Source organism: Rattus norvegicus, chromosome 3, assembly GCF_036323735.1.
Source record: "Rattus norvegicus strain BN/NHsdMcwi chromosome 3, GRCr8, whole genome shotgun sequence".
NCBI classification, from domain to species: Eukaryota; Metazoa; Chordata; class Mammalia; order Rodentia; family Muridae; genus Rattus; species Rattus norvegicus.
Window position 1 is genome coordinate 22,072,139 of NC_086021.1, and position 27,590 is coordinate 22,099,728.

A 27,590-nucleotide genomic window follows, 5' to 3' on the forward strand; every position below is an offset into this window, starting at 1 on the left:
GTTACTACGGGATTTCCATCACGCCTGTTCTGTGAGGAATGGTGTTCAAGAGATTGTAAATAGTATGCCAAAATTTTTGCTGAAGTGTTTTCATGGCATTGTAAATTTCATAGAAGTTAGAGTTCTTTGCACATCCACTTATGAATCCATATTGACCTATAAAACATTTTAGTCTTCTACTACAGAGTCAACTAACTGGGACTCACAGGGGCTCACAGAGATTGAACCAGCAAATAAAGAGCATGCAGGGAGCTAGACCTAGGCCTCCTACATATAGTAGCAGATGTGCTAATTGGTCTTCATGTGGGTCCCCTAACAATTGGAGTAGAGATTGTTGCCAACTATGTTGCCTGCTATTGGTTCTTCTTCCCCTAACTGGACGGCCTGTTTGTGCCTCGGTGGGAGAGGATGCACTTAGTCTTGTTATGAATGGAGGTTCCAGGGTGTGGCAGTACCCAAGTGGGACTTCCCCTTCTCTAAGAAGAAGGGAGGAGGAGGAGGTAGTGGGGGAAGGATTTATAAGTGTTGAACTGGGAGGAGAAGAGGGATGAGGGGCTTATTGGGATGTAAGGTGGGAAAAAAAAAGAAACAAGGAAAAAAAAAAAAACAAGAATCCCTAAAAAATAAAAACTGCTTTAGTCTTCTAAATCTAAGCTGCTGATTCCAAAGAGGGAGTACTAGAACCCTGAGAGAAACAGATGATCTCTTTGAAAAAGAGAGGTGCCTGCTTAGCAAACAGAGACTGTCTTAGAGAAGTGCACTCATCAATTCTGAAAGGCAGGTTGGTGTAACAAGGATCACAGGTTGGGAATATTCCCAAGATGAAAATGAAAGAATATATGAGAACTAGGGCCTTCCTTGTGCAGCCAGCTCAGTCATCGAATGCAGGCAATAACAGAACAGCAGAGAGGACTGAAAGGTGTATTAGTGGTCCTCCTGGCATGTGCGGCTGATTCCAAGCCTCAGGTAAGAGGCTTGAATTCTAAGAATTCAAGAATTCTAAGAACATCTAAGATTTCTGGGGTGAGTAGGGCATCAGAGAATAGTTCACATCCAGGTTGTCCGCAAAGCATGCTTATGTCCCTCTGAGTTGACACCACGCCCTTGTGACAGAAGGAAAAACAGCATAGCAAGAGCAGGCACACATTTGTTCCCATTTCACAGACAAGATGCTAAAGCATAATTGAAATTATGCAGCTCTTCTTGAGCCAACCCCGATTATGTCACCACTGATCAATTTCAAGGACGCCATCCACTAAAGTACAGGTCAATAGATTGGGTAGTTGTAGACAGTACCATCGTTTCCAGAACAGTCCACGACAGTCACCTGGATAGTTAATACCTTAACCAGAGCACTGAGGTTTGGAGAATGCCCATCTTCTTGTTCTTTCCCCATTTTCCTCCCTGGAACAACAGGACAACAAGATACTTCCGAATATCCAGGAACCATCACCATCTTGGTAAGCTCGAGGCTCGTCCATGTAGCTCAGCAAAGAAGTAGTGAGTTTGTATCAGGCACCTGGTTTTGTTTAAAGGTTTCTCAGAGTCACCTCTCTTAACTCACACAAATACACATGGGCTGTTACTGCTCTTTCCCCATTTTATGGAGAGAAATAAGGAGTCAGGATGATGAGTGTCCTGACAAAGAAGTGAGATCTCTCTTACACTCTGGAGTAGCTTAAACCCCACCCTACTCTACCAAAGACATCTCCAATCTCTGAACTGCACAGAGAAGACTCAGCTGCCTCCTCCACTCCTCCTGTATTTAAAGGAGTGTGAGTCTTGGACTTCCAGGATGATGGTGGGATGTAATTAAGGCAGAAGGATTCTGGAAGAAAAAGATTAAAACCAGAGCTTCCTTTTACTCCAGCTGCTCCAAACTAAAGAACTGGTGGGGCTTGAGCTCGGTCCCATCTGGTGGACATCTGACCTCAGGCTCCTCTGGAAGCAACAAGGGAACATTTGAGATTAAATGAAGGAGACACAGAGAGAACTGCTTGTACTAATTTCACCCTGGTCGGGGAGGAGGCTAACGAGAGAACTTTCCCCAAACTGCCTGCCAGAGTCCTATTTCATTTAGATGATGCAATGGCTTATCTAGGAAGTCCAACAAAGTATCTCCAATCAGCCTGTGACAAAATGTACCTCAGCAAGGCCATTGACTGCACAGGGTTGGCTACATGACTCAGGCAGGAGGGCTCTCTGCAAAGGGCAAGTGCTGAGATGACTAAGAATCCCAGGACACTGAGAGCAGATGATCAGCAAGAATTAAACTGAATGCTGAGAATAGGAACCTATGGGTGGGTCATAACATCCTGGAAGCTCCCTCTGTAAGCACATATGGGAACAGCAGGGGACCCTGAGAAATATGACTGCAGGTGAAGGCACTATAATGTATGACAGAATCTTCAGACAAATTGAAAAGAAAGTCCACGGCTGACAGGGGAACAGGAGAAGTAAAGCAGACTACACAACATATGGAGAGTATACAGAGAACAAAGGGTTAAAACATGCTCTTTAGTTACACAAACTAATTGTATATAGAAATAGACAAATGCCCTTCTGCTGAAACAAGAAACAAGAGCATCAATTCTATGACAGCACATTCTCCCATTACATTTACAATTAAATAAAAAGAATAGTGTTCAACAGAGACAAGGTCAGAAAAATAAAAGCCAATGTTCGACACTAGTCCTCTCAGAAGGAAACTAGAGTAAAAATGAACACATATTAACTCCGTACGCAAAATGCCTAGCACAGAAGTAATGAGCCAAAACACAGTAAGAAAGTAAAAACACAATCATATAAAGTAATCCAACACAAAAGTAGTATGCATTCTGACAAATCAGGACAAACTGGCAGACTATTAACTACTGAAAAAACAGCAAAAAGGTACTGTGATCAGCGGAACGTTAAAATGATTTTTATTACATTTTAAGAAACACTGTTCAGTGTTAGTTATTTAGCTTAGTGGTAAAGGGTTTGGCCTGGGTTTCATCCCTAGCCTGCAAACAAAGGAACCAACAAAAAGCCATTATTCTGAGCTGCAAGTGAATGACTAATTGATTTAATAGTCATGCTTTCCTGATTTTGCACAGGCATGTAATAAAAACACAGAGTCAGAAACAGAAAACAGTTGGGTGAGCTAGGTGATATTTTCCCAGTACATTAGTTATGAGTTCTTCCAAAGCTTTTAAAAAATAAGTCATTCCTATACTACTTAAATTGCTCTAAGATAAAGTTTTAAGGTACAGCATGCTTTCTTCAAAACAGTATGAATTTTTTGAGCCCCAACTTCATCATAAAAGTACAAAACCTCAGTAACATTTTACAAGTAAAGAAAAAGAGGAGGTAACCCATCCAACAGAGAAACAGTCAAGATTCTCCCTGGAGTAGACTGTTTGTATCCGTGTACTTGATTATAAAAAATTAGCAACACAAGTATGGCTTCGTCTACACCAACTGCCACTAAGTACCATTTGGACATTCCATCACAATGTTCTCAAGAAGAAAGATTGCAAATGGGGCTGGGGATTTAGCTCAGTGGTAGAGTGCTTACCTAGGAAGCGCAAGGCCCTGGGTTCGGTCCCCAGCTCCGAAAAAAAAGAACCAAAAAAAAAAAAAAAGAAAAGAAAAAAGAAAGATTGCAAACAAACACAAAAAAGAATGAAATTTAATATCTTTTTTTTCAGGCTGGAGAGCCAGCGGGCTTGGTGGTTAAGAGTGCTAATTCTCCAATGCTCCCAGGTTCAATTCCCAGCAACCACATGGTGACTGACAACTATCTTTAGTGGGATCTAATGCCCTCTTCTGTCTGATGCTCTCTTCTGACATGCAGGCACACTTGCAAACAGAGTGCTCATGTACATAAATAAATAAATAAATCTTTAAAAACTAAAACCTTCTAATCAAGTAAATGTATCTACATCTAGAAGCTAGAAAAGGGTCACAGCAATATTAAAAATAATTCAGAAATGGTAAAGGGATATAAGGGAGTCATAAAATTCACTGGGCAAGATGGTGTATGCCTGGAATCCCAACACTCACAAGGCTGAGGGTGGTGGATTGCCTTGTGTTCAAGGCTAGCCTGGACTACAGTCTGAGACCTTATATTAGAAAACAAAACAATTGGGGAGGAGATAGAGAGAGAGACAGAGAGACAGAGAGACAGAGAGACATAGAGACATAGGAGTGGGAGACAAAGACAGAGACAGAGAGAGACAGGGACAGAGAGAGACAGAGACACAGAGAGAGACCTCGATGTCATTTCTTGCACTGATGACAAGCTACTGAAGAATGTGAATGTCTCCTACCAAACACTGAGATAATGCTAATGACAGAATGGGTTTCTTATTATGATACCATAAAATGTAGATGGAAAAGTAAAAGAATGTATAATAAATAAAAGAGAAATCAGACATTGGAAAGCCTAAATTTAGAAGTCTATGTATGTTTAAGTCATAGGGGAAGGGATGAGATGATGTGGGGGAGAGAATAATTGGAATAAATTGTATATGTGTATCAAAATGTTAACTAAGAGGGGTTGGGGATTTAGCTCAGTGGTATAGCGCTTGCCTAGCAGGCGCAAGGCCCTGGGTTCGGTCCCCAGCTCCGAAAAAAAAAAAAAAAAAAAAAGAAAGAAAAAAAAAAGAAAAAAGAAAAAAAAATGTTAACTAAGAGCAACCAATGAACAGAGAAAAGCAGGTTTAATTTACAATGAAATTGAGTTCCTATATGACACTATGTAACATTTTGTAAATATTAATTATACTAATTATCTGCAATAAAACTCAATTGTTATTAAAGATGTGGTTGTGTTCACACGAATTTCAAATATTTTAGAATCTTTTTATTTATTTGCTTATTTATTGATTGATTTTTTAAGATAGGGTTTTGCTATGTAGACCAGGTTGACCTCAAAAAAGAGATCCACCTGCCTATGCCACCCAAGAGCTAGAATCAAAAGTGTATACTCACCCATGAAATTTACATTCTGAAAGTGATAATAAAATTACACCTATCAACTTGGTACAGTTACTGAACAGTGATGAACTGAATAGAAATAACAGAAACACATTTAAGGCATTAGGTTACAGTTGTCAAAAGAATCTTGAGCGGCATATATAATTCAAATCATCTAGGAGACACATTTTGAAGAAATAAACAAAAAAGTAGGTAAAGATAATTGAAATATTTTTCATCTATTAAACATTTTAAAGTGCATTCTATATGAAGGCTGTAAGTGATATACTTCACATTTTTGCTTATATACCATCCTCAATTTTATGTGCATTCTGCAAATATTGTCCATGTTTATTCAGGCTCTTAACATTTCCCCATGACTGATGACATTCACAGAAATCAGATTGAGCAAACTGTATATGTTGATGTATAATAGAATTGGATTCTAACAGTATAGCATAAAAATATGTATATATAACTTCCCATATATGTGTATATACATATGTAAATGGCTAAAGAAAATGAGTATCACTATATCATTGTGGTAATATTTTCGACAAAATCCTGAGAACGTTGAACTGGCATCAAATAGTGACTAGATTGGCAAAAAAAAAAAAATCCACAAAGTAAAACTCTCATAAAGAATCTAACAATACTAGCAAAAGATACAAAAATATTAAAGTCTCAATGAAATACTGTATAATATTTTTTCAACTCTAGAATACTGTATTTTTGTACAACTAGCAATAAAAGGCATGAATTTTGAAGAATTCAAAAGTAGTGCAGTATAATTATGCAGTGGTCATTACTGTTGCATATTATTTTATGTAACTGCATACACTCTCTTTCTTTTGTTCCGTGGTCTAGCGATGAACTTGGGTAGATTTATGGGGAACCATTGCATTGTAGACTTAAACTAGATTAATTTAGGGGATAGTAAGTCATATTTTGGTAAAGTTGTTTTAAAAATAAATCTTTGGATATTGGTACAGCAAGTAATTCTCCCTGAAGGAAAAACCAGACAGCAGGAACCTAGACCACTGCTGTCCATGAGTAATTTCTAGATGATAGAAATATTCAATATCTGCTGTGCTTCTGGCTATGGATTCTGGCTGGCTGTTTGCTCCTGGTTTGCCTGCTGTAATTAAAGAGGAAGATTTTAGTTCTAAGTTTAGTTTGTCTCAAATAGCCATGTGTGACCAGTGGGTGCCATTTGGACAGTGTAGCCACAGAAAACTGAAGCAGTGTAACCAAAGACTCACCTAGGAGTCAGTTGACCTCCTAGAAGTGACTTGGGAAAATGTTGGCAATGATAGCCTCTTGGGGAGCTTACCTTTACCAAAAGCAAACTGTGAATCCTTTACTCTTCTGCAATAGTCAGAATGTAACTGGTCTCACACCCACCCCAACCCTCACCAAAGACACTTGATAGGGAGCTTAATCCACTGTGTCCTTTAGATTTAAGTTTAGTAAGCACTTCCTTCAAAGTGGAGCAGACTGAGAATGCCAAGTCCTTTGCGTGGCTCCAGGGACTTGGGCCTGACCTGGAGAGAGGAGGAAATGAAGAATGACATTGGACACACATACATGGGGAAGGCTGGGTCCATAGGCTGGAGAAAATGCAGCATCCCAGAAGCTCAGCATGTGTATTATATAGTTGGCCAGAAAGCAGTGATGTTGCACACAGCAGGAAGGAGGTAGGCATTACTTGCAGATAAACAAGGAGGGGAGGACTATGTATATGTAAATGACAAGGGGCAGATTTAACTAATCTCAGTAGGAGCAGTCTCTGCAGGGAGCAGTCTTCAGGCTGTAAATATACAGATGGGGCCAGGGAGAAAGGTAGAGTAGACTTTTTCTGCACACACTATCAACACCATCCTGAGAAGGATTTGGCATGTGTCTGAGCCTCAAGGGGCATGGGGGCCTTTGCCTTTTCCCCATGGATAAATGGCTTTGTGTCCTTGGCATTTACATGCTCATGCTTACTGCACACATCCACTCAGGGCTTCACTTCCTCGGGGCTTCCTCTGCTCACACAGTGAGATCTCAAAAGAAAAACAGAAACCAAAAAAACAAAAAATGTGCAGTGAAGTGGTTAATTCTCTAAGGTGTACAGATCCAGTGTCCTAAATCTAGGACTTCCTCACAGGCTACAGAAAATCCTGTGGACCTAAAATAAGCAAAAAAAAAAAAAAAAAATTAAATAAATAAAAAAATACAACAACAACCAAAACAAAACAAACAAACAAACAAACAAACAAAAACCACCACTACCAACAACAACAAAAACAAAAAACAAACAACAAAAAAATAAAAAAAAAGACCCATGCTGCCCCCAAAAAATGAAAGGGAGAAAAAAATTCTTAAAGTTTTTCATAGAAAATTGTTTAAGCAAAACACACGGGAATTGTACATAAAAGCGTTACTGTGCTGAGATGTGAGGCCTACTCACAGCATGCAGCAATTGGAAGTCTCAGACAACTTAACAGAAGAAGACTACTAATTATTCTTTGTGACCACTCTCCACATACTACTTACAACTTAATATTAACCTTCATAATTGAGTTGGGGACAGTATTCACCATAGCAGCTAATTGAAGCATTAGTGCACAAAGACACACACACACACACACACACACACACACACAAACACACACTCACACACATGCACACACATTCAAACACACACACTCACATACACACTCACAAACACACACTCACACACACACACACACACACAAAACACACACACGCACACTCAGTAGCACACAGGAGAAATATATATTCTATGAAGTTTCTTGGCATATTGATTTGTAAACCTCAATGCTGGAGTATTCTTGGTTTTCCTTAAAGGGGGGGGCAGGGTCAGGCCTCATTTTCCCCTTTTTGAAATGACAGATATCTGTGTGTTTAACTTACTCTGATGGCTGTTCAGGCTGCCTCGGCCTATTTGACAGCATCCAGGTCACCTTGATAAGGACAGTGGTTGTTCTTCTTATTGGCAACTGGTTTGCATCAGAAGAGTTTTTCGCATCCTTACCAATATTAGAAGTTTTGTGACACAAGCACCTTGACAAACTAAAATTATTGTGGTTTTGTCTTTCTGGAGGACATTAAAATTTACATGTTTTGGATATCACTTTTTTTTCTTAGGATTTAGTCCTGTATTAGTGCTGTTCAAATGTGGCCATTCAGCCAGCATCCCTTTGCTCCAGGCACTCAGCACTCAATTCCAGTCACTGATCTGATGCATACTTGGTCCCAGAGATGGACAGCAGAGGGACTTGACACACAGCATCCACACTGCTCCATTGCCTTGATTTTGTAAATTCTTTTCAATGGCTATTTCTTGATTTATAATTACTATGATAATGACTTATCTTGATATTTCGAGATAGGATCTTATTACATGACCCAGGCTTGCCTTGATTTCCCAATTCTCTGGTCTTAGTCTTCCACCATTCCCTGATTCTCAGTTTATTATTAGAGGTAGTTGTATGGCTCTATTTTCTAATCAAATGTTCTTCTGGCTTTATTACTTTGCCCTTTCCACAGACTTTTATTAATTATGCAAAGTAGATGGTATTTAATATTTAAATACTGGTACATTAACTCATCAGTTCCCAAGACAAGTCTGAATTAAACACTCATTTTCATCCTCACTGTGCAATAAGGGAATTGAGTCACACACAGGTAAAATAACTTCTCCACAGTTGAACATCTAACCGGTGTGAGAGCCAAGGTTTGAGTCCAGCTACAAAGTAGATTGGCATATCATGGGTTGGTCTAGTCCTGCTGTATATTCAAATGCTAAATTCTGTACCCTAAGGTCTGGTTGCTCCAGGACAAGGAGATCCTCATGTATACCAGATGTTTGTTTGTTTGTTTGTTTGTTTGTTTTGTCTCCCGAGTTATCCCTTACTGGTTAATAAAAATCCCTACAACATGGGCTGGGCAGAAGAGAGGGGACAGAGCAAAGTTTTCCGAGGCTTGGGGGCTCAGGCAGGGTCCAAGAGGAGAAGGAAAGGACATGGGAGGAGAAGGAAGGAGACACCACCCCATAGGGCAGGTGGATCGTGAGTATATTTCCATGAGGGCCAGAATGTTAGAACAGGTGTGTCCCAGGCAGGGCATGGCAAGCCATACCTCAGGGTTATTGACAGGGAAGCAGGAAAAATAGCACAGAGGGTTGATATCTGCCCAGTTCTAGTACTTACAGGCTTATTATAAATCTAAAAGTTTTGTGTCTTTTATTTGGGAACTAAATGATCTATGGTGGGGTAGAAACCCCCTAATAATTTACTGTGGCAATGGCCACTCAATTATTGTGGTTTTAAATATAACACACATTGAATTTCACAGTTCAGATGAGAGGCTTTTTATATTTCCAATGTGACTGTACACCTGAGGTCTTGTCTAGATAGAAAGAAGTAACATGGCAGAAATACCTAGAACATGTTAAGGTCACCACACCGACCAAATGAAAGCTACAAGCTATACAGACTCTGATGGATGAGGAGAAGGCTTAGTACTCTCTAGGAGTCCCCTTCCCTAGACTTGGAATAATACTACCAGTAAGCCAAAACTATATTCCTCTTTCATTTCTCATGGAGCCAGTGGTAGACCCACATATATGATTTCTTTGCCTGCAGTGTTTTGTTTTGTTTTGTTTTGTTTTTTTTCCAAGCACTGCCCTGTTTGAGGACTTGGAAATGGTAAGCACCATCAGAGGAAGGCCAGCATATGAATTCTGTGTAACTCTGCTCTGACAGCATATAGCACAATTCTATCAAGTAGTGGAAGCCTTTCGAGAAAGATTAATAAACCTCTAGGATCAAAAGGAAGCAACCCGAGGGCCACATGGCTATAAATCCAGTCTGAAACCATAGCCCAGTATGGAAGTTCAGCCTTGGATCTTATGTCAAACAGCATTAGCATCCAAAAGAAAAACAAAACTGAAATGGCATGGTGGCGGGGATATATAAGTCATGTAGAAAAATCCCAGGGCAAAGACATCTAGGAAAGACACATATCCACAAAGCTTTCACCAAGAATCCCTATTCTGTGTTCTACAACATTATATATTGTTGTGATTTGCCTTGGAGTTCTCTCTGACTTTGTAAAATAAAGGCAAGAACTCGAGATTTGGGCAGAGGGAGGAGTCGGGAGTGAGGGGGGAGGAGTCAGGAGAGGGGAGAAGTCAGGCGGGGAGGAGTCAGGAGGGGGAGGAGTCAGGGGAGGAGAAAGGAAAGAAGCAAGGAGAGAGTTGTCGTGGGAGAAAGAGAAGCTGGAGACCTGGCAAATAAAAGGTGCAAGGGATGAGGGATTTGGGAGCTAGGAATAGGACAGTGTAGGGTGGATCTGCCCAATCTAGACGCTAGATTGTTTTATATTAATTGAGTTGCGTTTTCATTGTACTGGCCAATTCGCGTTGGAGAGGAAACTGCCACAAACTGCAACAAAATGGCGCCCAACGTATCCATTAGAACTCAACTAACCTGAGATAAAAGTTTACTTCCCTCTCACCCCCAGAATAGGGCTCTGATAGAGATCTAGGCAGGAGTACTGGTGGATTGGGAGGTGACTGGGTCTGAGGGGTCTACGGAGAACTGCAGAGAGGCTCCCTTCCCTAAACCCCAGACAGAGAGCTACAGCCGAGGGCATCATCTAAAATCGAGGAAAGGGATAGGAGAACCTAGAGCACAACTGCCTGTGAGGGAGTTTTCTGGCCGGCACATTGAACAGGATTCCTGAGATCACCACACAACCAAGCAAAGCCGGAGACAACCCAAAGAGGCCCCTCTCTGGGAACAAAGAATCGAGAGGACTGCACATGTTCTGAGGTGGAGGGAGAAAAAGGTATAAAGGGCTTCGGATCAGGTACTACTTTGATTTAAGAGAGATATATAACCTTTTGATACTTAAAGATGAGAAACACAATGAATATCTTTTGGGCCTTATGGGATGATATTTTGAATGGTCTGACGGTTGTGAATTTTGAGGAAATAGACACTTTATCATTTACCAGTATTGCAATATTCATTCTTCTGTTTTACTATATATTCTCAAAAGACAGGGACCTAAATAGCAAATTTCTAGCCTTAGAAAAGAAATTACAAGTAATGCTAGAACAGAAATTTCTGAAATTTATACACGACTCTGAACAACAGAGAGATAAGCTTAAGTCTTGGCAACAGGAGCTAGAAGAGGCACTAGAAAAAAGATTTCGACAACTCGTAGATCAAATTGAACATCAGGGAGATAGAGATAGAATCTGGAAGCAAAGTCTAGAGGATAACTTACTAAAACTAGCAAATCAAAATAAGGCAGAGGCTGCAATATCAGAATTACAACATAAAGAGAAGCTAAGATTATGGAAGCAGGGCTTAGAACAGAAGATACAAGTAATTATGGAACAACATGAACAACAGAAAGAGAAAATTAAGTCTTGGCAATGTAGCCTAGAAGGAACAATAGAATTGAAGACACAGGAAATTATAGATCAGAATAAGAGACAGAAAGATGAAAATGAAGGTGGTAGACAGGAACTAGAAAGGATGTTAGAACAGAACATACAACAGCTCACAAGTAATACTGAACAGCAGAGAGAAAGTAATGAGGTTTGGAAGCAAGACTTGGAGAATAACTTTTTAAAATTAATCAATCAAAAGATAATGGATAGCAGATTATTAGAAGTACAATATAAAGAAAAATTCAAAGTGTGGAAGCAAAGCCTTGAACAGAGAATTCAGGAACTCAAGGAACAGGGGGAAAGACAGAAGGAGAGATATGAAGCATGGGTACAGACTTTAAGAGAGGAATTTAAAATTACAACTAAAGAAAAAACTCAGGTAGAGAAAGAAGATAAAATTAGGGAAAGCCAACCTAAGGTTATTAGGAAACAAACTTTAGTCTATTCAGTTACTGTACAACAAAGGCCTCCAGACGATGATTATCCACAGGGTTATGAAGAATTTGAATGGCAACCCATGGATGTGTTAGAATTGAGGAAATTTAAGGAAAGCGTAACTAATTTTGGAATGCATTCACCATTTGTAAAACAAAGCTTGATTTCTTGGGCTATTAAAAATAGAGTAATCCCCCAAGACTGGAAAGATATGGTAAGAGCAATTCTAGAACCTGCTGAAAATTTACAATGGATTTCGTGGTGGAGAGAAGAAGTGAGGGAGATAGCACAACAAAATAGAGCTAGGGGCAGAGAGATTTCCACAGATCAACTGCTTGGTGAAGGCCGCTTTGCTGAAGTTGAGGTGCAGGCTGTATATGATGAAGAAACTCTGGCATGGTGTCGATTGTCAGCCTTAAAGGCCTGGGACAAAGTCGCAGAATCAGGGAAAAGACTTGAAACATTCACTCAAGTCATACAAGGTCCTAAAGAAACCTTCCCTGACTTTTTACAAAGGTTTACCTCTGCTGTGGAAAGGAGTGTATCAGATTCAGCGGCAAGAAAGGCGATAATTGAGTCTTTAGCCTTTGAAAATGCAAATAGCGAATGCAGGGAAGTAATCAGACCACTGAAGGCGAGGTTTGCACCAATAGATGAGTGGATTAGATATACAGCTATTGTTGGATCTTGTTCTCCTGATACGACTGTGATAGGAGAAGCTGCCACTGGGCAGCTAGAGATGACCCAAGATTTCAAATGTTTTAATTGTGGTGAGCAGGGTCATCTCAGATATTACTGCAAGAAAAACCAAAGTAATACCAAAAGGGGGACTATGCCTCCTGGAATGTGTCAAAGATGTGGCAGAGGTAGACATTTGACTAAGGAATGTAGAGCAATAACAGACAGATGGGGCCACATCCTCCCAAAAAACTCCCAGAGGGGGCTCTCGCAGGGCCCAATGCCAGGCAGGGAGAGTTCTCTTCCTCAGAACAATTAAACGGCACGACTTCAAAAATAGATGTTCTGGGACCAGAGGAGGCAGAGGGAAGTCCTATGGACAATTCCAAAAGCCTCAAAGGGAGCGAAAAACGAATATTTTGGCAAACGTCTATAGAGGACCAAAGGCCAAAATAAAAATACTGGTAAACAATATTGAAATTGAAGGAATGGTTGACACTGGTGCAGATGTTACCGTCATCTCTCCAAAATCTTGGCCCACTAGTTGGCCACTTCAAGGAGTGGATATGCAGTTTCAAGGTGTTGGCACTTTATCCCACATGAAACAAAGCACCAGGTGTCTTAAATGTATAGGACCAGAAGGTCAGGTAGGAAAATTAAGGCCATACGTGGCTGATATAGCCATTAACTTATGGGGAAGAGATCTACTACAGCAGTGGAAAACTCAAATTAATATCCCCTCAGTTTCAGGGTCTGGCCCCGAAATTCATCAGGCTCCTAATAAAAACTTTAAATCAGTCAGGGAATGTTATCAAGGACAGTTAGAGACTGTCCAAGCTGTCCATAAGCAAGATACAGCAGAGGCTGACAATTTAGTGCTACCCCAAGGAGCCACTGCTGTTAAGACAACAACAGCCTTGCCACTAAGGTGGCTGACTGACCAACCCATCTGGATTGATCAGTGGTCTATGACAAAAGAAAAACTACAGGCATTAGAACAGCTAGTCCAGGAGCAGCTGGAGGCTCAGCATATAGAGGAGTCCACCAGCCCTTGGAATTCTCCAGTATTTATCATTAAAAAGAGGTCTGGCAAATGGAGGGTGTTGACAGATCTCAGAGCAATTAATAAGATTATTCAGCCGATGGGTTCCCTGCAGCCTGGGATCCCACTGCCTTCTTTGTTGCCTAAGGAGTGGCCTGTTATAGTGATTGACTTAAAAGATTGTTTTTTCACTATTCCTCTACATGAAGGCGATAAGGAAAGGTTTGCCTTTTGAGTGCCTACCCTCAGTAGAGGTCGCTCCATAAAAAGATATCAATGGAAAGTCCTGCCACAAGGAATGTTGAATAGCCCTACCTTGTGTCAATATTTTGTACAGCAGCCATTGGAGATGATTCGCAAACAATTTCCCCAATCTATTATTTATCATTACATGGATGACATTTTATTGTCTGATTCAGATATAAATATCCTGGAAAGAATGTTTGATGAAATGAAAAAAACCTTACCTTGCTGGGGATTACGAGTCGCCTCTGAGAAAATACTAAGAGGGGATTCTATTAATTATCTAGGGTATAAAATAAGTCTACAAAAGATTAGGCCACAAAAGGTGCCAATCAAAAGAAATCAATTAAGGACACTTAATGATTTTTAGAAACTACTGGGAGATATTAACTGGTTGAGGCCTGTGATTGGCTTGACCACTCAAGAGTTAAGCAATTTATTTCAAAAGTTACAAGGCGATAAAGATTTAAATAGCTCAAGGAAACTATCAGCTGAGGCTGAGAAAGAGCTAGCTTTGGTAAAAAGGAAATTGCAGGACACACATCTAGATCGTATTGATCCAAAGATGGCCTGCGTCTTAGTCATCTTACCCTCTACTCATCCCCCTACAGGAATTCTCATGCAGAGGGAAGATTATATCTTAGAATGGATATTTTTAGCACATAAACAGAGTAAGAAACTGAAAACCTACATTGAGAAGATCTCTAAATTGATACTTAAAGGAAAATTGAGACTTCGACAATTAGTTGGAATGGATCCGGCTGAAATTGTGGTACCTTTTACTAATGCAGAAATTGCCTCTTTGTAGGTACAAAATGAACCTTGGCAAAGAGCATGCAGTAACTTCTTAGGAGAGATTAGCAACAGATACCCTAAAAGCAAGCGACTTCAGTTCATAAAACGAACTAACTGGATCCTCCCTCGTATAATAAAGGGAACTCCAATATCGGGAGCCCCTACATTTTACACTGATGCCAGTAAGTCAGGAGAGGCAGGATATAAATCAGAAAATGTTCATTTATTTACTTTATTTCATCGAGCATAAGGTGGAAGATGGAAAATGAACAGGGAAACTGGGCCAACTGGTAGACCTCCTTTCATTTTGTTTCAAAAAGGAAGAGCCAAAGAAACAACACTCCCTGGTTTTCGTGAAAGGAACAGAATGGGAAAAGTTGAAATATCGGCTGGCCACTTAATACTTTGGCTTTTAATAAAAGGGCCAACAAATCTACCTCCTATTTGGTAAAAAAGAGAATAAAAAACCACAAAAACGTTCTGTCAGCCAATTTCCCTTTAAACCTCTGTTAAACAGGAAGACTTTTTTTTAAACATCATTTTAAATATTTAAATATGTATTTGTGTGTGTGTGTGTGTGTGTGTGTGTGTCTGTCTGTCTGTCTGTCTGTCTGTCTGTCTGCCAGTGTCTTCTGTATGGAGAGGATGTGCTGTAACACTCGGGATGGGGTGTTCTGGGGCCCACGGGTGATGCCGCACCGCTGCCCCAGTCAACTTCCCCGCAGGGCCTTCCCAGCGGTCCCGTAGCTGGTTTCTGCGCACCGCCAAGGTGGAAGTGCGCCTGGCGGAGGCCAGTAGCTGACCGGGGGGAGGGGGGGGGGGGGAGTGGATGGTGGGGGTGGGGGGGGTGGATGGTGGGGGTGGGGGTGGAGGGTTGGGGCGGTCACCCACCAACCCCAATCCCGGCCCAACCCGCGCGCCCCCACCACACCCCGCGCCCTCTGCGTGAACGCACGCGGACCCCCTTGTTAGGAGGAGCGGGGACGGCGACAGCGGGACGCTTGGAGGAGGGAGAAAAAATGCGCAGGTGGAGGGGTCGGTAGGAACGGGGAGCTGGAAAGATCCGCTGGGATCACCGGCACAGCCGAACACGTGCCGCCGGGTTGAATCCTCCCAGTGGACTGCGCTGACCCCACCCGTTTACCTCTTAATGGTTTCACACCCTCTTTAACTCTCTCTTCAAAGTTCTTTTCAACTTTCCCTTAGGGTACTTGTTGGCTATCGGTATCATGCCGGAATTTAGCCTTAGATGGAGTTTACCACCCGCTTTGGGCTGCATTCCCAAGCAACCTGACTCCGGGAAGATTCGGGCCCGGCGCGCCAGGGTGCTGCTACCGGCCTCACACCGTCCACGGGCTGGGCCTGGATCAGAAGGACTTGGGCCCCCCACTAGCGGTGCCGGGGAGTGGGTCTTCCTTACGCCATATTTCCGGAGCCACGGCATGAGGAGGGCATTCGGCGCGGGGCTCTTTCACTCACCGTTACTGAGGGAATCCTGTTTAGTTTCTTTTCCTCCGCTGACTAATATGCTTAAATTCAGCGGGTCGCCACGTCTGATCTGAGGTCTCGGTAGAGAGGGGAAGGAGGAAAAGAAGGCGTGGGTGGCTGCGGGTGGACGGATGGAGAGGAGAGCGAGAGGGCGCCGGGGTTACAGGCCGGGGCCTGCCACCTCTCTACCCCGCCAGCTCCCACATCCTGGGGACAAGTCGCATCAGCTCACGGACGCTGTGGCATCCCGCCGACTGGCACCAGAGCGGTCTGCCCCCGGCAGAGGGAGGGGGGAGGAGAGGTACCTGAGACCGGCCCCGGCGGGTGCGGTATGCCCCTCCACCCCCATCCGACCCTCCCAGGTCGCTCTCTCTGTGAGCACTGGCGGGTGCATGGCGGCGTTGGATGCACTGAGCCAGTGGGCGGGGCCCGCCTCCCACCAGACCAGAGGCGCGGTGACCGACCCTGGCGACAGGGCCCGTCTCACGCCCAGGCACCCGACCAGCCCACGCCAACACGTCCCCACTGTGGGGGAGAGCGGGCGAGAATGGGAGCGGGAGCGGCTGAGCGAGCAGGAAGGAGCCACGAGGAGGGTGGCCGGCGAGCGGCGCTGGTGGACGGGGAGGACAAGGCCCTCGCAGACACACTGGGCGTGGAGGACCGCCGGACGCCGCCCACATCTGAACTTCGGGAGACGGAGGGCCGAGGGGAGAGGCCCTGCGAGCAGAGTCCCAGCGGGGTAACGCGCCCCCCCCCCCAGGCAGCGAAACCGCAGGCGGGGCAGCAATTGATCCTCAAGCAACTCCCAGAAAGGTGTAGCCCCAGGAGGAACTCAGGGCTGCAAGTGCATTCAAAGTGTCCATGATCAATGTGTCCTGCAATTCACATTATTAATTCTCGCAGCTAGCTGCGTTCTTCATCGACACACGAGCCAAGTGATCCACCGCTAAGAGTCGTATTGGTATCTGGGGTGTGAGCGAACTCGTATGGGTGCTAAAAACGGCACCAGCTCACCCGTCCGCCCCTGCTGCATGGGAAGAGAGGGGCCAAGGCGAGGCAGCTCCACCTCAGGCCAGCCAGCGGGAAACTAAAGGATACATGTGAAATGAAAAAAAAAGACAGGGTCGGCAATGGAAAGGCAGGACACATGGGACATGGGACAACGCCAACCCAGCACCCGGCAGCGGCCGGCCAATGGGCGGGCAAGTCGGGCGCTCGGGCTGGGACCCCACGGGTGCCCAGAGGGGGCTCGCGACACGGACCCCCGACCGCTGCCTCTGGAAGCGCCGGCAGCCGGAGGGGGCCCGCTGAGTCTGAGGGAGCACCAGGTGGGGGGAGGAACCGGGAAGCCCTCCCACGGACGACCTACGGACTGTAGGGCGACCCCCCCCCCCGGGTTTTAAACCTCCACGCTGGAACAGGTCAGGTAGGTACCGGACAAGAGCGGGGCGGCCACGCGAGGCCCAGAAGGCGGGGTGGGTGCGTGAGCCCACCCGCGGCAAAGGCACCCCCGCACGCGACAGAGCCACCCCAGCACCGTCAGAGCTGGAGAGCTGTGGCGGAGGAGCAGCAGGTGCCATGAGGAGAGCGAGCGCGTCCCGGCCTCCGACCGGGAAGAGATCATGTACCGCCCCCAGTGCACATGAGATGAGATTACGGAGCCAGTCCTTAGAGAGGCAGAATGACCTCAATCCTCCGAGGGCCGTGGCTGGCTGGCGGGCAAGGGAGGAGCAGGCGGCTACAGCGGAGGCAGCAGTGGCAGAAGCGGAGGCGGAGGCAGGTGCACGGAGGCGAGGACGGAAGCAGAGGAGGGAGGAAGAGAGAGAGAACAGAGGAGGTCCCTCGACAGACCAGACCCGACCCCCCACCGCACCGCTCTGTAACGTCCCCCGCCTTTCCCGAAACGCTCACTTGGCCGGCCGGCCAAGAAGGCGACTGGGACCCGGGGATGGGCCTCCTGGTGAGAGGAGGGACTCACACCGGCCCGAGAAAGGACCAGACACCCCCTCGGCCTTCTCCGTTAATGATCCTTCCACCGGTTCACGGAAACCTCGTTACGACTTTTACTTCCTCTAGATAGTCAAGTTCGACCATCTTCTCAGCGCTCCGCCATGGCTGTGGGCCCACCCCGGCGGGGCTGATCCGAGGGCCTCAGTAAACCATCCAGTAGCGAAGGGCGGTGTGTACAAAGGGCAGGGACTTAACCAACGCAAGCTTATGACCCCCGCACCTACTGGGAATTCCTCGTTCATGGGGAATAATTGCAATCCCTGATCTCCATCACAAATGAGGTTCAATGGGTTACCCACGCCTACTGGCATAGGGTAGGCACACGCTGAGCCAGTCAGTGTGGCACGCGTGCAGCCCCAGACATCTAAGGGCATCACAGACCTGTTATTGCTCCCTCTTGGGTGGCTGAACGCCACTTGTCCCTCTAAGGAGTTGGGGGACACAGAGTGCTCGGGGGTAGCGTAACTAGTTAGCATGCCAGCGTCCCGTTCGTTATCAGAATTAACCAAATATATCACTCCACCAACTAAGAACGGCCATGCACCACCACCCACGGACTCGAGAAAGAGCTATCAATCTGTCAATCCTGTCTGTGTCCGGGCTGGGTGAGGTTTCCGTCTTGAGACAAATTAAGCTGCAGGCTCCACTCCTGGTGGTGCCCTTCCGTCAATTCCCTTAAGTTTCAGCTTTGCAACCATACTCCCCTGGAACCCTAAGACTTTGGTTTCCCGGAAGGTGCTTGACTATCATGGGAATAACACCGCCACATCGCCAGTCTGCTTCTGTTTAGTTATGTGCCCCCATTTGTTTTTTCTTTTTCTTTCTCTATTTCTATTTCTTTTTCTTTCATTGGGGGAGGGGATTTTTTTTTAATTCACATTTTAAATATTATCCCCTTTCCTGATTTGCCCTCTAGAAACTGGCTATTATTTCCCCTCATGCCTCCTGTTCTGAGGGCAGTTCCTCACTCACCCACTCACTCCTTCCAAGCTGCCCATTCTGACAGTTCCCTACACTGGGGCATCAAGCCTTGACAGGACCAAGGGTATTTGCTCCCATTGGTGCCTGAAAAGGATATCCTCTGCTTCATATGCAGATGGAGCCATAGGCTCATCCTTGTGTATTCTTGGGATGGTTATTTAGTCCATGGAAGATCGAGGGCAGGGGGTTGGTTGGTTGATATTGTTCTTCTTATGGGGTGACAAACCCCTTCAACTACTTCAGTTCTTTCTCTAACTTCTCTTTTTGGAACCTTGTTCTCAGTTCAATGCTTGACTGCAAGCATTCTCTCTCTCTTCTTCCCTCCCTCTCTTCTTCTCTCCCTCCCCACACTGCTCTATGTTTCTATGTTTGTGTGTTTGTGTGTCTCTGTGTATTTGTGTGTCTGTCTGTCTGTCTGTGTGCCTGTCTGTATGTCTTTCTAAGTGAATGTCACTTTTCTTTTCTTAGATAAAGTGCTGAGATAAGAGTCTTACCCAAGCTATGCAAATACGTCCTTTAGGTTGAGGCCAGAATATTTTTTCCCTCTGTTCTACTATTTATAGACCTAATACTAGGAGCTTCTAGCCTACATGTAATCCAACCTACCAAGCTGCCTGATTCAATATGGTTTCTCTTGGCATCTTCATGAGTTGTTCTACTTGGACTCACATTAACTTGGACAATGTGTAACAATCTTCTGGATCCTTCTAATTCTCCAGCTTTTCCGTTTTCCCCCAGTGAATAGTTTGTTCTCTCAGAACCTGAATCTGTAAAATCCTGTCCAGAAAGCTTCTGTAAACACATGCCACACACGACAACTTCTCTTTCTTGCTTTACTTCTCTCTGTCTTTCTATTATCTATTTTTGTCTCTCTTTCTCTACTCTTGTGTGTTCTCTTATTCCTAAGCTGTTCTCATGTGACTTGGGCATATTTTATCTGTGATACATTCTGTCACTTTTTTCTTTGAATTACTACTTTACCTGGCCCTCAATTATATGACACTTTCAAACATGGCTACTTCCTTATATGAACTAACCTTACAATGTACAATCATTTTGCTAATATTTATCTACCTAGTTCTTACCTGGACCTATTGGTTGTAAAGAATTAACCTTACAGGATGCCTATATTTATGGCAGAAACTTTCTGACCTTTCATATATGATGTCCTGTGTCTCAAAGATGGGGGTATTAGAATAAAATTATTCTACACATTTTCTAGAACGTTGAAAGATTCAACTTAAGTCTTATTTTATGATCCCATTAGGAGCCATCAGTCCAAAACACAAAATCACTAAAACAAATCCTAGTTTCATCAGGTAGGGTGGGAAGATATCCCAGTGATTAAGCAGGCGGGAAATGTTAGAGAGACATGGGAAGAAGATTGTTTATTGGTCTATATTTATGGCTTGCTCAGCCTGTGTTTTTATAAAAGCTAGAACAATAAACCCAGCAGTGGGACAACCTACAGGGAGCTGGGCCCTCCAACGAAATTATTGATCAAGAAAGTGCCCACAGGCTTTTTCAGAGGACAATCTTATGAAGAATTTTTTTCTTAGTTAAGATTTCTTCTTCCGGGGTTGGGGATTTAGCTCAGTGGTAGAGCGCTTGCCTAGCAAGCGCAAGGCCCTGGGTTCCGGAAAAAAAAGAAAAAAGAAAGAGAAAAAAAAAAGATTTCTTCTTCCTCTTCCAAGTTATCTCTAGTTTTATATCACATTGATAAAAAACCTTCCTATATAGTTTGTAGGTGAGAGTTTGTGGGTGTATATCTCTAAGCTTGTGTATTGAAGTGATATTAAAAATTTTACAAAAGAATGCCTAATAATAACCTGTGTGTGTGTGTTTCTTTAACTCCGCAGGCTTTCGCCCGATTCTCGGTACCGTCTCGGTGCAGGCATGGGGCACCAACAGTGTATGTCAGTGAAATTATGTATGTATATGTGTTTCTGCATGCCCACAGATATTATATGTATCATAATAGGGTATTAAAGAGGACAATGACTTAATCTAAAGAAATGCTTTATATTATAGCACACACCAGCCAAAAAACATTCTTTTTTGGCATGGGGTAGCAATTGGGCTTGCAACGATAAATTATGAAATATACTAGGAAGAGTGAAATAGCTCAGTAGGTAAAGATATTGGTTGCCAAGGCTGTTAACCTTGGTTTGGTCCTTGGGACATACACAATGGAAGGAGGAAATGGATGCCATAAATTGTACTCCGTCATCCACATGTGTGCAATCACATGCAGAAACAAGCAAATACTCAACTAAAAGAATCAGAAAATTAGAATTCTATAAATATAGGACTTAAAATATATGCATAAATTAAAGTAAGGAAATAGATTGACATGAGATATGGTAAGAATTTTGTAAAGGTGATACATACCCAGACTTAGAGAAAGTATCTCTATACATATGTGTGTTCCGTTTCTCCCATTTCTGGAGCAAGAAAAAAAATTACATACATGGAATTTCTGCCTAGTATTACAGAGCAACAGAACATAATATTGAGAATTAAAAAAAGAATACATATATAGTTCATATGAAAGCAACTTGGTCTTGCAGAGATAAGCTAAACAACTTCTGGATACTATAAACTCAGACTCATGAACATGTATTACTCATATTGGTGAATCAAAAAACTTAAATATGGGGCATGTAGATTCCAGAGACTTTTCCACAGTGGAATTGTGTAACCAGGGTGACCAGACAATAGCACTTGCATTTGTATCACTTAGATTTATAGGGACCTTTCCTTGCATGGTGGAGGAATAGGCATCTACACTGAGATGTACTATATGTAACTAGAGAAATAAAACAAAATGTTCTCCTTTATACCCAAATCAGGAATACTACTAGGAGATTCCAGGTTTCTTAGTCACATCGTGAAATAGAATCAAGTGACCTTGTTCCAATATAATATTCTTCATTCTTTCTGAGATATGAGGTAGAGGATGAAAGAAAATACCCCCAACAACCTGGGTTTAGGGTAATATATTAGTTTAAAATGTCAAGTGTATGAGTCCAAGGGGATCTGACATCCATCAGGAGTCATGGATACGTCCACTGGACTCTCCAGAGTGGTTGCATGTGCAGGATTTAGTTGCTGAATCAGCACTCATTTTTCAAATTTATAAGACATCAAAATGTAGACAAGAGGGATCATCCTCATATTCATTTACAAAGCACCCCCACAAGTTTTCTATTGTCTTACTTGGAAAGGATAAATTTAAAAGAGTAAAACAATATTATTATACTCAAGGAAAAAGCTCATGTCAAAGAAACAAAACAACAATTAAAGGCAAAAGCCTATGTTTTTCAATACAGTGACTATAAGGAAAAGAAGTACACTTTAAGCAGAAATTGTTGTTATCTTCTTCAAATTTATGGAGCATGGATGTTATAAAATGAATGATAAGATAGAATAACAATGTAGGCTGAGAAGCTAATTGAGAGAGGAGCAGAAGTTAAAATCAAAACAGCTCAGAGCATCAAAGAAGCCTGTGGTAAAACCAAATCTACAGCAACACAATTGTAAGCAATACCCATTATGGAAAAGTAAAAGACAATTCAAAAGGAACATTAATGTATATGATGGACATTTGTGTCAACTTGGATTTAGATTCCTCTAAATCTGGAGGGGTTTGTCTCCTATTGAGAAGGCAAAATGTTGTTCCCCTTCAGAAATTTGAAGAAGATTGAATAATTTTACCCTCTTCGTCCTAGTAAAAAAAAAATAAGGCCAGAAAATAATTTAAATTGTAAATGTGTGTGTGTGTGTGGGTGTGTGCCTTTATTAAATTATGTGTGAGTATTTGCATGCATAGGGTTGCCTGTGGAGGCTAGAAAAGGAAGGGTATTGGGTCCCTGAAACTGAAATTACCAGTGATTATGAGTCATCTAGTTCTTTGAATCTAACATGGGTCTTCTTCAAAAGTAGTACATGTTCTTAACTTCTCCGTCATCTCTCCAGTCTTCTGTAAAAATAAGTAAAAGAAAATGATTTCTGTTGCCTAAAGACAAGGAGGCTGAATGAATATAATGATTCTGAGGTTATTTTTAAAGATGAAGTCCATTAAGATAGACAATGGGCATACTATATCTAAAACTAAGAAGAGATAAAGTGCAAACAATAAGGAACAGTGTGCTGTATGAGAGATGTTGCAGGGTAAAAATTGACATGAAACTTTCTAAAGAGGCTTGAGTCTGCTTATAAGGTCGCAGAAATTTGTGTGTACATGTTTGTGTGGGGGTACATGTGTCTGCAGGTGCATGTCCACAGGTGGGAATAAGGAGGTCAAAGGTCAATACTGGGTATCATTCTCAGTCACTCTCTACTGTATTGATTTTGTGACATGGTCTCAAGCTGACTATGGAATTACCAATTTAGCTAGACTGGGGCTGTGTCAAGCCACAGGGTTTCTTTCTTCTCCATTTCACAGGCACCAGGATGATTAGCTTGGAGCACAGTCCCATGACTTTTTACATGTTCTCTGGAGACTGCACTCAGATCCTCATGCATGTATCAGAAATAATTTAGCAGAGGTGCTACCTCTTTCTGGCAGTGGCCATGTAGCTGCTGCAAGGAATAGCATATGAGTGATTCAGTGACAGGATTCTAATGTGGCAAGTCCATTTAAACCACTTCTCAGTTGACAAGGGAAATTTGGTAGCCTTTATATTTAGTACCAAGTTTGCATGCCCTACAAGCTCTCCTTTCCTTCATTTTACTGCATATAGTCATTATCAAAATTGTATCACTTCATCAGTCATGGACAAGTCCATCTGGAGTCACACAGGCTAAGTCACTGTGGATGATTCTACATCTTTCTCAAAACTCTTTCAAGGGATAAAATGTTCTTCACCTCTTTTTGTATCTATGAATCCTCCAGATGCTACCAAAAATCCTGGGAATTTGAGACTAATAATCATATCTTTAGAGAAGTACCCAGTCACACTGAGCAAGTCTGTGTCAATTGTGGAGAGAGGTAGGTCCTGCTTACATAACTATATTTAAGAAGCTATATCTGATCAATGGAGACATGGGAAATGTAGAGATTATGTTGGATTGATAGAGACTTGAAAATGGCTCCTAGAATGATTACATCTTACAAAGATCTATATATTAGAAAGATGTCTAGAAGATCTGCTTTGTAAAATGAACTTGTCTGTCTGCAATTAAAAGGGAATTATGATGGGAGATAATAACTAGAGATAGTTTATCAACAAATGTTTAATTCGACCTCTCACCATGCATAACTATGTAACCATGTTTGCTACCAGACGGGTTATGTCTTCCTGTTTACAGGACATGCCTGGCCAGACATCTCTTTTGTCTTGCTGAAATTGTGCTTTTTAATGCAAAATAAGTTTAGGTGGTGATTGATCCAAGGAATGGGAGAAGGAGGAGGGGGAACTATCGGGGGCTTTGTGTAAAGATAGAGCTTTTGAAATGTGGATATTATGTTTTTTTTTTAATAATGTAAGCAATGATATCACTGCTTGGGTAAACACATTCGTCATTGTATAAATATAGAAGGCTCAAGTTATTTGTGGCCACTTGCCTGAAAATCAAAAGGTGGTCAGTGTCTTCAGTTTTATTAACTCCCTTTCTCCATTTCAGGACATTATAGCTAGAACTGGCATTGGCATCTTCTTGGTTCCTAAATTTTAATTTTTTAAAAATTTTTATTAGATATATTTCTTTACTTCCATTTCAAACATTATTCCCCTTCCCAATTTCCTGTATATAAGCCCCCATTTCCTCCCATCCCCCTCCCCCACAAAGGTATTCCCCCTAAATATCTACTTTATCCCCCCCTCATATTCCCCTGCACTGGTGGTCCAACCTTGGCAAGACCAGGGGCATCCCCTTCCCCTGGTGCCCCAACAAGTCTGTTCTCTGCTATATATGCAGTTGGAGCCCTGGATTATTCCATGTATAGTCTTTCGGAACTGGTTTAGGCCCTGGAAGTTCTGTTTGGTTGGCATTGTTGTTTTGATGGAGTTGCATGCTCCTTCAACTGTTTCAATATTTCATCTAATTCCCTCCAAGGGTCTTGTTCTCAGATCAGTGGTTTGCTGCTAGCATTGACTTCTGTATTGGACATCCTCTGGATGTGTCTCTCAGGAGAGATCTATATCCGGCTCCTTTCAAGATGCATTTTATAACTTCATCAATCTTATCTAGTATACATATATATACATATATACGTATATATGTATACATCTATATATACATATATACATATATGTACACATATATACATACATACACATACACATACATACATATACATACACATACACACACACATATATATGTATATATATATGTATATATATATGTATATATATATATATATATATATATATATCCCCTTTTAAGAAGGAGTGGGAGTATCTGAACTTTGGTCATCCTTCTTCTTGAGCTTCCTGTGGTCTGTGGATTGCATCTTGGGTAATTCGAGCTTTTTGACTAATATCCACTTATCAATGAGTGCATACCAAGTGTGCTTTCCTGTGATTGAGTAACCTCACTCAGGATGACATTTTCTAGTTCATTCCATTTGCCTATGAATTTCATGACCTCATTGTTTTTGATAGCTGAGTAGTACTCCACTGTGTAGATGTACCATTTTTGGTATCCATTCCCCTGTTGAAGGGCATATGGGTTCATTCCAGCTTCTGGCTATTATAAATAAGGCTGATATGAACAGACTGGAGCATGTGTCTTTGTTGTATGTTGGAGCATCTTTTGGGTATATGCCCAAGAGAGGTATACTGGGTTCTCAGGTAGTGCAATCTCCAATTTTCTGAGGAAACTCCAGACTGAATTCCAAAGTGGTTGCACCAGTTTGCAATCCCACCAACAATGGAAGAGTGTTCTTCTTTCTCCACATCCTCCCCAGCATCTGCTGTCAACTGAGTTTTTTATTTTAGCTTTTCTGAATGGTGTGAGGTAGAATTTCAGGGTTGCTTTGATTTGCATTTCCCTGATGATTAAGGATGTTGAACATTTCTTTAGCTGTTTTTTGGCCATTCGATAATCTTCTGCTGAGAATGATTTGTTTAGCTCTGTACCCCATTTTTAATAGGGTTATTTCACTCTCTGGATTCTAACTTCTTGAGTTCTTTGTATGTTTTAGATATTAACCCTGTATCAGATGTAGGAATTATAAAGATCTTTTCCCAATCTGTTGGTTGCCATTTCATCCTATTGACAGTGTCCTTTGCTTTACAAAAGCTTTGCAGCTTTATGAGGTCCCATTTGTCAATTCTTGATATTAGAGCATGAGCCATTGGCATTTTGTTCAGGAAATTTTGTCCAGTGCCCATGTGTTCAAGACACTTCCCCATTTTTTCTTCTCTTAGTGTGAGTGTATCTGGTTTGATGTGGAGGGCCTTGATCCACTTGGACTTAAGCTTTGTACATGGTAATAAGAATGGATCAATTTGCATTCTTCTACATGCTGACCTCCAATTGTACCAGTACCATTTGTTGAAAATGTTATCTTTCTGCCATTGGATGGTTTTAGCTCCTTTGTCAAAGATCAAGTGACTATAGGTGTGTGGGTTTATTTCTGGGTCTTCAATTCTATTCCACTGATCTATCTGTCTGTCTCTGTACCAATCCCATACAGTTTTTATGACGATTCCTCGGTAATACTGCTTGAAGTCAGGGATGGTGATTCTCACAGAAGTTCTTTTAATATTGAGTATAGTTTTCGCTATCCTGGGTTTTGCAAATTGCTCTTTTTATCTCTATAAAGAATTGAGTAGGGATATTGATGGAGATTGTATTGAATCTATAGATTGCTTTTGGCAAAATGGCCATCTTTACTATATTAATCCTGCCAATCCATAAGCATGGAAGACCTTTCCATCTTCTCAGTTCTTCCTCAAATTTTTCTTAAGAGACTTGAAGTTCTTGTCATACAGATCTTTCGTTTGTTTGGTTAAAGTCACACCAAGATATTTTATATTACTTGGGGATATTGTGAAGGGTGTCATTTCCTTAATTTTTTTCTCAGCCTGTTTATCGTTTGAGTAGAAGAAGGCTACTGAATTGTTTGAGTTAATTTTATACCCTGGCACTTTGCTGAAGTTGTTTATCAGGTTAAGTAGTTCTCTGCTGGAACTTTTGGGGGTCACTTAACTATACTATCATATCATCTTCAAATAGTGATAATTTGATTTCTTCCTTTCAAATTTGTATCCCTTTGACCTCTTTTCACTCTCTAATTGCTCTGGCTATGACTTCGACTATTAGATTGAATAAGTAGGGAAAGAGTGGGCAGTCTTGTTTACTTCCTGATTTTAGTTGCTTCAATTTTCTCTCCATTTAGTTTGATGTTAGCTACTGGTTTGCTGTATATTGCTTTTACTATGTACAGATATAGGCCTTGAATTCCTGATTTTTCCAGGACTTTTATCATGAAGGGGTGTTGAACTTTGTCAAATGCTTTTTCAGCAT

General features: G+C 42.3%; 1 non-coding gene and 1 pseudogene across 1 annotated transcript; one reads left to right on the forward strand and one right to left on the reverse strand.

The window, feature by feature from the left end:
• Positions 1–27,590, forward strand: part of LOC134486030 (nidogen-2-like) — an 809,359-nt pseudogene that overhangs the window by 718,974 nt on the left and 62,795 nt on the right.
• On the reverse strand, positions 16,918–17,073 carry LOC134486519 (5.8S ribosomal RNA). Its single transcript, XR_010065579.1, has one exon. It is a non-coding gene; the product is annotated as a 5.8S ribosomal RNA (ribosomal RNA).